The sequence below is a fragment of the Trichechus manatus genome, unplaced genomic scaffold (genome assembly GCF_000243295.1).
Source record: "Trichechus manatus latirostris isolate Lorelei unplaced genomic scaffold, TriManLat1.0 scaffold00290, whole genome shotgun sequence".
Taxonomy (NCBI): domain Eukaryota; kingdom Metazoa; phylum Chordata; class Mammalia; order Sirenia; family Trichechidae; genus Trichechus; species Trichechus manatus.
Genome location: NW_004444226.1, coordinates 1,042,380 through 1,056,992, shown reverse-complemented (window position 1 = coordinate 1,056,992; position 14,613 = coordinate 1,042,380).

Genomic DNA, 14,613 nt, shown 5'->3' with positions numbered 1-14,613 from the left:
ATCACAAAAGGACAAATATTGTTTGAGACCTCTATTGTAAACACCCATGAAAAAGTTTACACAGAAAAAATAACAATCTTTGTTGATTATGAGGGATGGGAGGTATGGGGAGGAAATACTAAATAGGCAATAGATAGGTGGTATCTTTGGTGAAGGGTGAGACAGTGCAAAATATTAGGGAATCCAGCACAACTTGTACAAGGAAAGGTCATGGAAGCTCCAAAGACACATCCAAACTCCGTGAGGGACTGAATTGCTAGGTAGAGGGCAGTGGGGACCATGGTCTCGGGGAACATCTAGCTCAGTCGGCATAACACAGTTTATAAAGACAGTGTTCTATATTCTATCTTGGTGAGTAGCGTCGGGGGTCTTAAAAGCTTGTGAGCAGCCATCTAAGATACTCCACTGGTCTCACCCCTTTGGTAGCAAGTGAAAATGAAGAGAACAGGATACAAGGAAAAGATTAGTCCAAAGGACTAATGGACCACAGCTACCAAGACCTCCACCAGACTAAGTCCAGTACAGCTAGATGGTGCCTGGCTACCACCACTGACTGCACTGACCAGGATCACTACAGAGGGTTCTAGACAGAACTGGAGAAGGATGTAGAAAAAATTCTAACACACACAAAAGAGACCAGATTTACTGGCCTAAAGGAGACTGAAGAAATCCCGAGAGTACGGCCCCCATACACCCTTTTAGCTCAGTGGCAAAGTCACTTCCAAGGTTCATCATTCAGCCGGGGAATGGACAGCCGCATAAAACAAAATGGGACTAATGAGGCATAGCAGTCCAGGGACTAGGACTAGAACGCAGAAGGGGACAGGAAAGCTGGTGATAGGGAACTCAAGGTTGAGTAAGGACAGTGTTGCAATGTAGTGGGGTTGTTAACCATTGTCATAGAGCAGCATGTGTACTGTTTGATGAGAAACTTTTTTTTTCTGCAAACTTTCATCTAAAGCAAGAATAGCAGCACAACTGGAAGAACGTAATTGATGTCACTGAACTGTGCATGAGAAATTTTTGAAATGGTGCATCTTTTGCTATGTATTTTTTCACCAAAGAAAAAAAAGTTCGGGAATGAAGAGGGTTGACATGTCGTGGGGTTTTTAACGAATGTCATAAAACAATATGTGACTGACTGTTTAATGAGAAACTATTTACTCTGTAATCCTTCACCTGAAGTAAAATTAAAAAAAACGAAAAAGAAAAAGAAAACAGACAAAAAAAGCCCCAGGGATCTCACCAGCATGGTGAAGTGGGCTGGAAAGCAGTTCCACAGTCAAGTGGCCTTTCACAGCCTTTCAAGAGGAAGAAAGGCCCGCCTTCACGCCAGGCCCCAGGGGGTAGGCGAGGGTCCTGTGTGCATGATCTCCCGGGGTGATGGGCCTTGAGGCTTTCCCTTCTCCGTTGCCCTCCCTCCACTCCTCCATCTCATCTAAAAGCTGCAGAAAGTTCCTCCTCTCCCCTCTCTCAATCTCGTCCCAGACTGGCGGGTCTCAGGGTAGATGCTGCATTTACCTCCGAACAGTCCAGTTCCTCTGTCCTTCACAGCAACTGCCGGGTCCAGACTATTGATCACTGTGGGCTGGTCTGGGCTCTGTCTGGCCGCCAACCATGGTTCCTCTCAGCAGGTTACGTCTTCCCTTTACCTTGTCCAGTATCTTTGGCTTTACCAGGCCTCTCCAAAGTGCTCTGCCCCACGTGCTGGAAGGCCTAGCTAGAGCAATAAGAGAAGAAAAAGAAATAAAGGGCATCCAAATTGGTAAGAAAGAAGTAAAACTATCCCTATTTGCAGATGATATGATTCTATACACAGAGAACCCAAAGATCTCCACAAGAAAACTACTGGAACTAATAGATTCAGCAGAGTAGCAGGATAAACATATAAAATCAATCGGATTCCTATACACCAGTAAAGACAACTACAAAAAGGAAATCAGAAAAGCAGTACCATTTATAATAACCCCTAAAAAAAAAAAAAAAAAAATACTTAGGAATAAATCTAACCAGGGACGTAAAAGACCTGTACAAAGAAAACTACAAAACACTACTGCAAGAAACCAAAAGAGACCTAGTAAATGGAAAAAATACTGCACTCATGGTTAGGTAGGCTCAACATTATGAAAATGTCAATTTTACTGAAAGAAATTTACAAATACAATGCAATCCCATTCCAAATACTAACAGCGTTCTATAATGAGATGGAAAGACAAATCATTAACTTTTATATGGAAAGGAAAGAGGCCCCAGATAAGTAAAGCACTATTGAAGAATGAAGTAGGAGGACTCGCACTACCTGACTTCAGAACCTACTATACAGCTAAGGTAGTCAAAACAGCCTGGTACTGGTAGAATGACAGACACATTGACCAATGGAACAGAATCGAGAACCCAGATGTAAGTCCATCCAACCTACAGTCACCTGATCTTTGACAAGGGCCCAAAGTCCATTAAATGGGGAAAAGATAGTCTTTTTAATGAATGATGCTGTCGAAACTGGATGTTCATCTGTAAAATAATGAAACAGGACCTATACCTTACACTATACACAAAAACTAATTCAAAATGGATCAAAGGCCTAAATATAAAACCCAAAACTGTAAAGATCATAGAAGAAAAAATAGGGTCAACACTAGATGCCCTAATACACAGCATAAATAGGATACAAACCACAACTATCAATACAAACACCAGAAGATAAGCTAGATAACTGGGATCTTCTAAAAATTAAACACCTATGCTCATCAAAAGACTTCACCAAAAGAGTAAAAAGAGAACCAACAGACTGGAAAAACAATTTTGGCTATGACATATCTGACAAAGGTCTAATCTCTAAAATCTGTAGGAAAATCCAGCAACTCTACAACAAAAAGACAAACAATCCAATTAAAAAATGGGCAAAGGATATGAACAGATACTTCACCAAAGAAGACATTCAGGCGGCTAACAGACACATGAGGAAATGCTTGCTATCATTAGCCATTAGAGAAATACAAATCAAAACTGAGATGAGATACCATCTCATCTTGACATTACTGGCATGAATCAAAAAAAACCAGAAAATAATAAATATTGGAGAGGCTGCAGGGAGACTGGAACTCATATACTGCTGGTGAGAATGCAAACTAGTACAACCATTTTGGAAAACAATATGGTGCTTCCTTAGAAAGCTAGAAATAGAAATACCATATGATCCACAATTCCACGCCTGGAACATATCCTAGAGAAGTAGAAGCTGTCACATGAACAGACATATGCATAACCACGTTCATTGCAGCATTATTCACAATAGCAAAAAGATGGAAACAACCTAAGTGCCTATCAATAGATAAATGGATAAACAAAGGTACACACACACAACGGAATACTAGGCAATGATGATGAATCTGTGAAACATCTCACAACATGGATGAATCCGGAGGGCATTATTGTAAGTGAAGTAAGTCAATCATAAAAAGGACAAATACTGTATGAGACCACTATTATAAAAACTAATGAAAAGGTTTCCACACAGAAACAGTCTTTGATGGTTACGAGGGAAGGGAAGGGTGGGGAGGGAAAAACAGTAACTAGACAATAGACAAGTGGTAAGTTTAGTGAAGGGTAAGACAGCACACAGAACTGGGGAAGTCAGCACAACTTGACCAAGGCAAAGTCATAGAAGCTTCATAGACACATCCAAACTCCCTGAGGGACTGATTTAGTGGGTTAAGAGCTGGTGACCATGGTCTTGGGGGACATCTAGCTCAATTGGCATAACATAGTTTATAAAGAAAATGTTCTATATCAGACTGTGGTGAGTAGCGTCTGCGGTCTTAGAAGCTCTTGAATGGCCATCTAAGATACTCAACTGGTCCCACCCCATATGGAGCAAGGAAGAATGAAGAAAACTAAACACACCGGGGAAGATTAGTCCAAAGGACTAATGGACCACAAGTACCACAGCCTCCACCAGACTGAGTCCAGCACAATTAGATGGTGCCCGGCTACCACCACTGACTGCTCTGTTAGGCATCAAAATAGAGGGTCCTGGACCGAGCTGGAGAAAAATGTAGAACAAAATTCTAACTCACAAACAAAGACCAGACTAACTGGTCTGACAGAGACTGGAAACACCCTGAAGGTGTGGCCTCTGGACACCCTTTTGGCTAGGTGTTGGGGTCACTCCTGAGGTTCACCTTTCAGCCGTGGATTGGACAGGTCCATAGGACAAACATTAATACACGTAGCTCAACCATGTATACAAGATTGAATGGGCACACCGACCCAGGGGCGGGGAACAGGGGGCAGGAGAGGACAGGAAAGCTGGACGAATGGAAATGGGGGCCCAGGGTCGAGGGGGTAGCGTGTTGACGCATCACGGGGAAGAGTGTGTGTATTGTTTGGTGAGGTTAGTTTGCTCTGTAGACCATCTAAAGCACAATAAAAAAAATTTTAAACAGTTTTATTTAGGTAGACTTTAATACAATAAACTGTGTATGCTTTAAGTATATAATTTTTTTTATTGTGCTTTGGATGAAGGTTTGCGGAGCAGGCTGGCTTCTCATTGAACAGTGCGCGTGTTGTTTTGTGACATTGGTTGACAACTCGAAGACGTGTCAGCACTCTCCCTTTTCTACCTTGGGTTCCCTATTACTGGCTTTCCTGTCCCCTTCTGCCTTCTGGTCCTTGCCCCTGGGCTCATGTGCCCCTTTGGTCTCATTTTGTTTTGTGGGCCTGTCTAATCTTTGCCTAGGGGGTGGGCCTCAGGAACGACTTCATTGCTGAGCTGGGGGGGCTTCCAGAGGCCATACTCTAGGGGTAATTTAACATGTTTTGACATATGTATATCCTGTAAAACCATCACCACCATCAAGACAATGAACATATCCATCACTTGTGTGCTTTTATGATGCCCCCATCCCCAGGCAACCACTGATATGCTTTCTGTCACTATAGATTCATTTATATTTTCTAAAATTTTATATAAATAGAACCATACAGTATATTTTAATTTTAGCTTCTTTCATCCAGCATAATTATTTTGGGATTTATGTTGTTGCAAGAATCAGTAATTTCTTTTTGTTGTTCAGTTGTATTTCATTGTGTGGCTATAACACAATTTGTTTATTTATCTATTGATGGTCATTTGAGGTGTTTTCAGGTTTTGGCTATTACAAATAAAATAGCTATGAGCATTCATGTACAAAAAAAAAAAAAAGAAGAATGATGGCACAGGAGCCATGTATTTGAGAGAAAGGAGGGGTAGGTGGTGAGAGGTATGAAATAAACCAAAAGAAGTGGAAAAAAGCAACACCAACAACCAACAAATGGCATTCAGGGAGCCTGCCAGTGTGGGCGGGTGGAATCCAAGCAGCACAGGGCTGAATCCTGTGACTCTCGGCCAAAAGACTGTGGCCACAGTAAGCAGAGGAGACAGAATCGGAGTGAAGAAGGGTGGAGGCTGGGAAAGCATATATCGTTGGTTACTGGCTTTTCTGTCTCCTGCTGGGAGCTTCGTGAAGCTGTTTTCCTGTAGTCTCTGTTCGCTGATCTCCGACAGGGGTCCAAGATGGCAAATCCGTGCTGTGTTAGCTGATAGGAGACCTCTGCATGTATTTCTCCTTGCTGTCTGTTCTCTGTCAGTTTCTTATTCCATTTGGTGCTTGGTTGAGTTCTTTAGCTCTTCATTTGATGCTTAGGCTTTCAGGATTGACGTTTGCCTCTGTTTGACTTAGTTTTTTGAGTCTTTGACTCTCCTTTTCATTTATCCCTAGTAGCTCTTAAAATTCTCTCTTTAGCTTTGGTTTTGTCAAGTTTGATTATAATATGCATTGGTGACTTTCTTTTAGGATATACCTTACATGGGGTTAGATGAGCTTCTTGGATATATATCTTCTCAATTTTCATGATATCAGGGAACTTTTCTGCCAACAAATCTTCAACAATTTTCCTTGTATTTTCTGTTATCCTCCCAGGTTCTGGTACTGAAATTACTCATAGGTTATTCCTCTTGATAGAGTCCCACATAATTCTTAGAGTTTCTTCATTTTAAAAAAAAATTTAATCTGATTTTTCCTCAAATAAATTGGTGTCAAGTGTTTTATCTTCAGTCTCACTGATTGTGACTTCTATTGCCTCATTTCTGCCCATATGACTTTCTATTGAGTTGTCTAATTCTGAAATTTTACTGTTAATCTCCTGGATTTTGGATTGCTGTCTCTCTACGGATTCTGGCAACCTATTAAATTTGTCATTATGCTCTTGAGTAACCTTCTTAAAATCCTCTGTTGCTTCATCTCTATGTTCCTTGGCATGTTCTGCATTTTGAATGATCTCCTTCCTGATATCTTGAAGAGTTCTGTATATTAATCTTTTGTATTCTACCTCTGATAATTCCAAGAAATTCTCTTCCTCCAGAAAATTTATTTATTCTTTATTTTGGGAGCTTGCTGACACCATTGTGGTCTGTCTGTTTATGTGATTTGATATGGACTGTTATCTCTGAGCCATCAATAAGGTATTATATTTATTTATTTTGTTTGCTTACTGCATCCTAGCTTCTTGTTTTGTTTTGTTTTGATATGCCGAAATAGGCTGCTTGTGGAAGCTAGTTTGATTATTGGTGCCTTTGAAGCTCTAAGTTCCTGTCACTGGGTGGTTAGAGTTTATACTAGGTATGTGAACCCAGGAGTCTGTTTACTTTTCTTGTATGAATTCACCTCAGGTGTACAGTTAGTTGGTCACCCGCAGGCTCTCACCTGCAGTCCTAGACAGGCATAGATGATTGGTGTAGGCACAGGTATCTGGCTGCAGTAGAGGGTCAAACATTGAACAAGGCAGGGGGATGATGGCTGTCCCAGAGTGTCTTAGAGGAAAACATATCCCTGTTCCCTAGAGTGCATAGGTGGGTGGGTTTTGCAGTTTCACTATGAGCACCCAATGCTGTTGGCTGTAAGGACTGGGGGGCACTATTTACTCTTGTACCCCTGTCATGGGTGACTAGGTGGCATGAGTGGAGCCTCCAGTCCTCAGGCCCATGATGTGGGTAGGTAAGGACTCTGCTTAATAGGCAGAGCAGTGTCAAATATCACGAACCTACCACTTCACCATATAGCTGAAGTAGTTGAAGTTAGTCTTCAGGTATATACCCTGTTGTACTGTTGTAATGAATGTCTACACTGTTGAAATGGGCCCACATGGGTCTATGCAGGGGTGAAAGGTATTCAAAGTCCATGTACCCCGTATGCCTGTACCTAGGCAAAGAGCTGTGCTTACCCTGTGTTCCTGGCTTAGGGGAGTTGGCAGATTATTTTTTCCCTGTTTGTTAATTTGTTCCCTCTCCACGGCTGGGAGAATGACTCAGGGTGTGTGACGGGTCCTACTTCTGGCCCAGGGGACTTGGCAATCACTGAAGCTGGCTGGGACTCAGTGCAGTGCAAGAAGGGGGAAGGTAAATGGGAGAGAAGTTTTTCCCAAAGATGGTGTTTTTTGGTCCTCAGGGTAGGCCAGACACAAATACTTATCTTTTGCTGATTGAGCACTGCTTTTCAGTGATTCTGGATGCCCGAGTAGAAGCTTTGCTGCTGGGTCTCTCCAGATGTGGAAAACACCTCCCGAGTGCCACTGCTTGCCTCACCATGCACACGATCCAATCTGGCCTGGAGGGCACTGGTTCCTGCCGGGTCAGGTCTGGCAACTCCTGGCTGTTTTCTGAACTGTCTCTCCCTCCCCCAGCCACTCTGTCTGATTCCTCAACTTTGCCTTTGATGTTCAGGTCTCCTAGATTGTCATATATAATTGGTTTACTTCTTTTTTCAGGTGTTTATTGTAAGAGGGACCACAGGAAGTGTCTGACTACTCCGCCATCTGGTCCTGCCTCAAGATGCAATTTTTAAATGAATGATCAAAGAAGACTTGATTGGGTGCTCTTTGAGCAAAGACATGATTATTAAGGGAGTAAACCGTGCAGATGAATAAGGACAGAGCATTTCAGGAACAGGAACAGGAACAGCCTGATATCAGATCATAACTGCTTTGCTTGAGGAACAGGGGGAAATCACTGAGGCTGATTAGGCAAAGGTGAAAAATTAACCAGTGAGACTGAAATATATCTACCTCTACACTGTCACTCAATGCCTATGATTCTTAGTAATTAATTCCCACTCATACTATGTGTATACGTATTTGCTTATATTTTAAAAATGGAAAGAGACTTTAGAAAATGTTACAAAATTGAAAAAGAGGAGAGTGGTGAGAACAGAACTAGAAGTAAGACTTCTTAAAATATACCTCTTTCTGTAATTTTGACTTTGAGCCATGTAAATTCTTACATGATTAGAAACAGAAACATTTTACCACAGAACTTAATAATCAGTGTAGAGGTTTCTGAACAGCTGCCTTCCCATGGACACCTTCTGCAGAATACAGTTGTTTTATCAGTTTTATACATTTCATTGTGTTATTAAGAGATGTAAGTAAGTAACGAGGCTTTTAAAAGTCTAAAGCTAAATGAAATATTAATGGGCTTATCTATCTCCTTACATTCTTATATAATCATTTTTTGTTCTACATAATTATATTTCAGGGAAATATAATTATGAAGTCTATGTTGTGACCATTTTAACTTTCCCCTCACAAACATGAAAATCCCTTCATATAACTAAACTCCACCTACTCTCACTTTTCATAAAATAAAGTGTTGTTTTCCTCTCACAGCCAGACGTCAGCATATGTACTTCATAAATAATTGATGAAGAACTGAAAGAAGAGGACAAATGAATAGGAAAGCAAATAGTATGGAAAAATCATTTTCCATTGATGAAATTCTAGGCATTTTTGGTGATGGACTCTTCTGTGGGAATCCTCAAATGCCTGGGTGATTGGAATTTTGACCATGCAGGAGACTTCTTAGTACCTTACATTTTGGTCAGCAGTGGCTTCAAATATGAAAGCAATTTAACTAGTATTATGAAATCGATGAGTGTGCATCAACTATACTTGCCACCTCAATAAAAATCTCTATTTATTCATTGTTAAAATTAAAATTTGCACAATATTCAATTAGTGTATGAATTCATAAGCCTTATATTCTTGCAATTCATGAATTGTGGGAGGGGTCTTCAGGTCTGAAGGTCAGATAGGAGCTCCCAAGCAAAGTAACAGTGGTAGGGCTTTTGTAACAGCAGACGCAGAGGAACAAGGAAGATATACTGGATAAATTTTGGATTGGATTGCAGGCTTTTTTTTTTTAACATTATTTGGGATTAAGGGAAAATTTTCAACTAGGTCTAACTAAGCAGGCAATCCCCATTGGCTACTTTAGGTTTCCATTTCCAGAGAGTTAATTGATTTACTTGGATTTAAGCTCCTGGAAAATTTAGGCATTTACAAGAAACAGAAAATTAGGTTTCAGTTTGCTGATCTGGGGCTTAATACGTGCAACTCCATTTTGGGCCTAGTATAGTCAGGTTAACATCATGTGAGCATAGATGTCACATTTTAGTTTTGGAGAAAACTTCAACATTATCCTATAAATTGCCAAAATACCACAATCTAGTGATTTTCCTGACTGAATCATTTTCCTTCTATGACTCTGTGTGAGAAGACTAAAGACAGGGTGGGAACTCTGGAAAAAAATAAAGATAAGGTCAAGTCATCAGCATTGCAGAGATGATATTTGACTTCAGGCATCTATTTGAACTGAGAAAGACTCATAGCATCATAACCTGGGGAAAGACTAATATGCTCATGCTTTCATCAAACGTATGATGCCTTTGACTAGTTGTGTTTTTGTACTGTTTTAATAGTGTTATTTATTTTGGAATAGTAAATTATTTGGAAGTGATTTGTGGGGAGAAGGTATAAGGTGGGGCTTCACGAGAAGGAGCTTCAGAGCAAGACAGTAGTGACAAAATCCTGGCTGTACTGGGAACCTACAGTACACAGACAAACGAGTCTTAAGTTTATGAAAAGATGATTAGATGTCCACATTGTAAGAAAAATGCAGATTAAAGTTTATGGAAACCTGGTAATCACTTATCCTATCCAAGGATTGTCAAACACTCTATGCCTCTTTGTGTAAATGCAAATGAAAGATCCCATCCCATTGATGGCTTTAGGCCATTGTCAGTCACCATCCAGTCAAATGATATACGCATTTACCCTAATGCCTAGATATCCCACTTCCAGGAATGTTCTGTCGACATTAGCTGAACTACAAGTTTACTCATTGTAGCATAATTTTTAATAGCAAGGGACTAGAAACATCCAAAGGTCTCTGTCTTTGTTATCTAGTGCTGCTATAACAGAAATACCACAAGTAGATGCCTTCAACAAACAGAAGTTTATTCTCTCACAGTGTAGGAGGCTAAAAGTCCAAATTCAAGGCCTCAGCTCCAGGGGAAGTCTTTCTCTTTTTGTCGGCTGTGGGGGAAGGTCCTTGTCATCAATTTCCCCTGGATTAGGAGCTTCCCAGCGCAGGGATCCCAGATCCAAAGTGTGTGCTCTTCTCCTGGCACTACTTTCTTGATGGCATAAGGTCCTCTGTGTCTCTCTGCTTTTTTCTCTCTTTTATATCTCAAAAAAGATTGGTTTAAAACACAGTCTAATCCCATAGATTGAGTTGTGTCTCATTAACATAACTGCCACTAATCCCACCTCATTATCATCATAGATGTAGGATTTAATACACATAAGAAAATCACATCAGATGACAAAATGGTGGACAGTCACACAATACTGGGAATTATGGACTAGCCAAGTTGACACATATTTTGGGGGGACACAGTTCAATCCATGACAGTCTCTCAGTGGAAGGCTCGTTAAAGAACTCCACATAATGCAGCACTCTGTGGCTATATAAGAAAAGAGGAAACCTTGTACATCTTCACGAAAAATCCTTAGATGTCCTGTGAATCAAGTACAGTAGAGAAAAGGGTACACAATTTACCATTGCTTGTCACCTGGGCAGGGAAGTATAGATTGTATACATATTTTCTTACATTATAAAAAAGGAACAGTATTTTAGAAAATGTTTAGACAAATGGAAAATGAGGAAGTCCTGAGGATTGTTATAGAAGCAAGACTTCTCTGAAGGCACCTTCTTTTGCAGTTTTGACTTCAAACAGTATAAAATGTCACTAGTGTTGTAGAATAACAACTTTCATCAAAGCTTTCTGCAACAAAGGGATCTTTATTGTGACACATCAGAAAACAAAAAATGGGAAACTGGCAGCATGCACTCTGGCTATAAACAGACCAAAATCCTATTTTTTGTTTTCTGCTGCGTCACAATAAAGATCTCTTTGTTGTAGAAGTCTTTGGTGAAAGTTGTTTCTGTACAACAGATTGGCACTGTGAGCAGGATCTTCACTAGCAAATTCCTCATCAGATCTCCAAAGACCTGTACTTTTTTTTGGCACCACAGCAGGTCCATTGTATTCCACTTCTTACACTCTGCATCCTCTTCAGAGATCCTCTGACTGAGGTAAGCGATATCAAAGTACAACCTTTGTTGCCTTTCAGCATAACCCATTGCCAATGAGTTGATTCTGACTCATAGCAACTCTATAGGACAGAGTAGAACCGTCCCATAGGGTTTAGACCTTTCGGTTAGCAGCCAAATGCTTAATCACTGCACCACTAGGGCCCCTTCAGCATAATAGGAGACGTTATTTTGACATATTCTGTTGACAAATCCTAGGATATTTTCTTTGAAGCTCCATGCTGAAATTTCTTTTTGTAAAGCACTCCATTGGCAGGTCTTTGGGCACAACTGCAGTTTTTGTTTTTTGTTTTTGGTAGGGTGTGACTTTCTTTCCAAATCAAAATTCAGTTTACAGATGCAGGGGATGTATTATTCAATTTCCCCGATGACGAAAATGAAGATAAGAATTGGAAGCTTGAGCTAGAAGAAGTCCTTTGTTTCTATTACAAGGTCTTTTGGTATCAGAGGACAAGGCTACCACATCCTTAGAAAAAGAGACTCAAATTCTTAATTAAATACTGTCGCAATTATGGGCTTCCTCATCTACCAATGTCGACCGTATTCTGTCGGCTGAACCTATTAAAGTTCAAATAGACCCCATTATGTCCTTACCTAAACTAGGTAATACCCTTTAAAACTTGAAGGAAAGGAAGGACTGAAACTTATCCAAGGATTTTTTAGAAAAGGGATTTATCATTCAATGTACTACCCACTGCTGTCGAGTTGATTCCAACTCATAGTGACCCTATAGGACAGAGTGAAACTGCCCTGTAGAGTTTCCAAGGAGCGCCTGGTGTATTCGAACAGCTGACTCTTTGGTTACCAGCCATAGCACTTAATCACTATGTCACCAGGGTTTCCTTCAATATACTACCCCTTGTAAAACCCCAGTAATTCCTGTTAGGAAATCTACTACACAGATGGTAATTTGTACAAGATCTTAGCACTATTAATCACATTCTTATCTCTGGGACTCCTGTTCTTCTAAACTCCCATTTGCTGTGAGCCCAAATTCCACTAGATGCCACATAGTTTACACTCATTGAGCTCTGAAGTGCTTTTTTCTGTATTCCAGTTCATCCAGATGCTAATTTTTGTCTGTTTTTACATGAGATCATCAACAATATTCTTGGACCGTCATGCCCCAAGAATTCACAGAGAGCTCCACCTACTTTTCCTAGATTTTACATGCTGACTTGTTGCCTTTACAGTTTGAACATAAATATCTGTTGCTCCAGTATGTTGATGATCTTTTAGTCTGTTCTAACACCAAGCAAGCAAACATACTGGATAGTCTTCTGTTATTACATCATCTAGCCATTAGAGGGCATAAGGTGTCCAGAGAAGAATTACAGTTTGCCCTTCCACTAGTAAATTTTCTTGGTCTTTTAATCTCAGCAGATGGAATCTAAATTGACCCAAAATGAAAAGAAGCTATCTTTTCCTACCCTATACCTACAACAAAGAAACAGTTAAGGGGATTTTTAGGATTGTGTGGATATTGTAGAGCTTGGAATCCAAATTTCTCTTTACTAGCCCAACCTCTTTATGTTTATCTTAAGGGCAATATCTCTGAACCTTTGAACTGTCTATGAAGCTCTGAATGAATTAAAAGTTAAAAGATTCTTTTAATAAAAATTAAAAGAACTAAAAAAAAAGAATCCCTAACTCACACTCCAGTGCTTGGATTCCCTAACTATTCTTTAGATTTCTCTCTCTTCTTAAAGGCAAGGGAATGCCTTAGGAGTCAACTCAGAAGCATGGGGATAGACAGAGACTTGTAGTGTACCACAATATACAATTGGATCCGGTAGCCAGAGCTTATCCTTCATATCTTCAAGCTGTTGTGGCCACTGCCAAATTAGTAGAAACAACAGCTGATGTACATTGGAAAATAATCTAGATGTATATGTTCCACACGCAGTTTATACCATCTGGAATTCTACTCTAACTCAACACATTTCTGTTATCTGACTAACTTCATAGGAGGCTCTTCTAGTTGCCCCCAAACTTAGATTACACACCGTAGGGACCTTAAATGTAGCTACCCTCATGTGTGATCCTAATGATGATGACATTGATCATGACTGTTTTGATTTAACAGGTCAACTTTTACCTCATAGGATAAATCCACAAGAAACTCTGCTCTCAAACCATTCACTTATACTGTTTGTAGATGGTACCTACATAAAACCTGAAGCTTCTAGTTCTAGGTAACAAAGAAGATACGCTGTCACTACTGCAGTAGAGATATTGGAATGCAGAACTTTGCTTGAAGTAACCTCAGCCCAACAAGCTGAGCTTATAGCCTGGACAAGAGCACGTAAGCTGGCACAAGGCCAATCAGTTTAGATAGATAGTTAGATAGATAGATAGATTCTCATTACAGGTGTGGAGTAGTCCATGACTTTGGAATATCATGTAAACAAAGGCAATTTTTAAATTTTTTACTTCCTCAGGATAACCCACAAAGAATGCTACTCTACTGGCCAATTTGCTGAGGCTCCCTTATTACCTTCTGAAACAGCAGTGATAAAAATACAAGCTCATCAACCTAAATGGGGCCCCCAAACAGAGGACGTAAAGGAAAATAGATTGGCCAAAGAAGCTGCTAAACTGGCTGCTCAGACCCTCATTCAGCAATATTTAGTCTCAATAACTGAGGAAAATAGGAGCTAAACTCATTTTAAGGGAATCAACACAGGCTCAGGCTCCCCCAAAATGCAAGACTGAAGAATTAGAGATCTTCTCCCTTTTCTTGTTAACTCGCAATCACCACTCATAACTTACCCATGTTTTCAAAGAATAAAACAACATCAGCAATTATCTCCAGGAGAAGAGGTACTTATTTAGGTCTCAAGAGAGGGTTATCTAGATGCCAGCACCCAATTATGAATGGGACCTGGAAACAGACCAGTAATACTTGAAGGTCTCCACCTTAATTATTATAGCTTGTTTATTTGAAATCAAATCTATACAGGAGGAAGATATTATTGCCTTTTTAGATCAAAGTTTCTGGGGAAACTTTAAGGCAGCAGCCTGTTATCTATATGAGGTAGAAATGTGGACTAGTGTCAGAATTTAGACTAATGTTAATGGCTGGAGAAACTGAAAATGAAAAGTATCACACCCCTCCCTCAGTA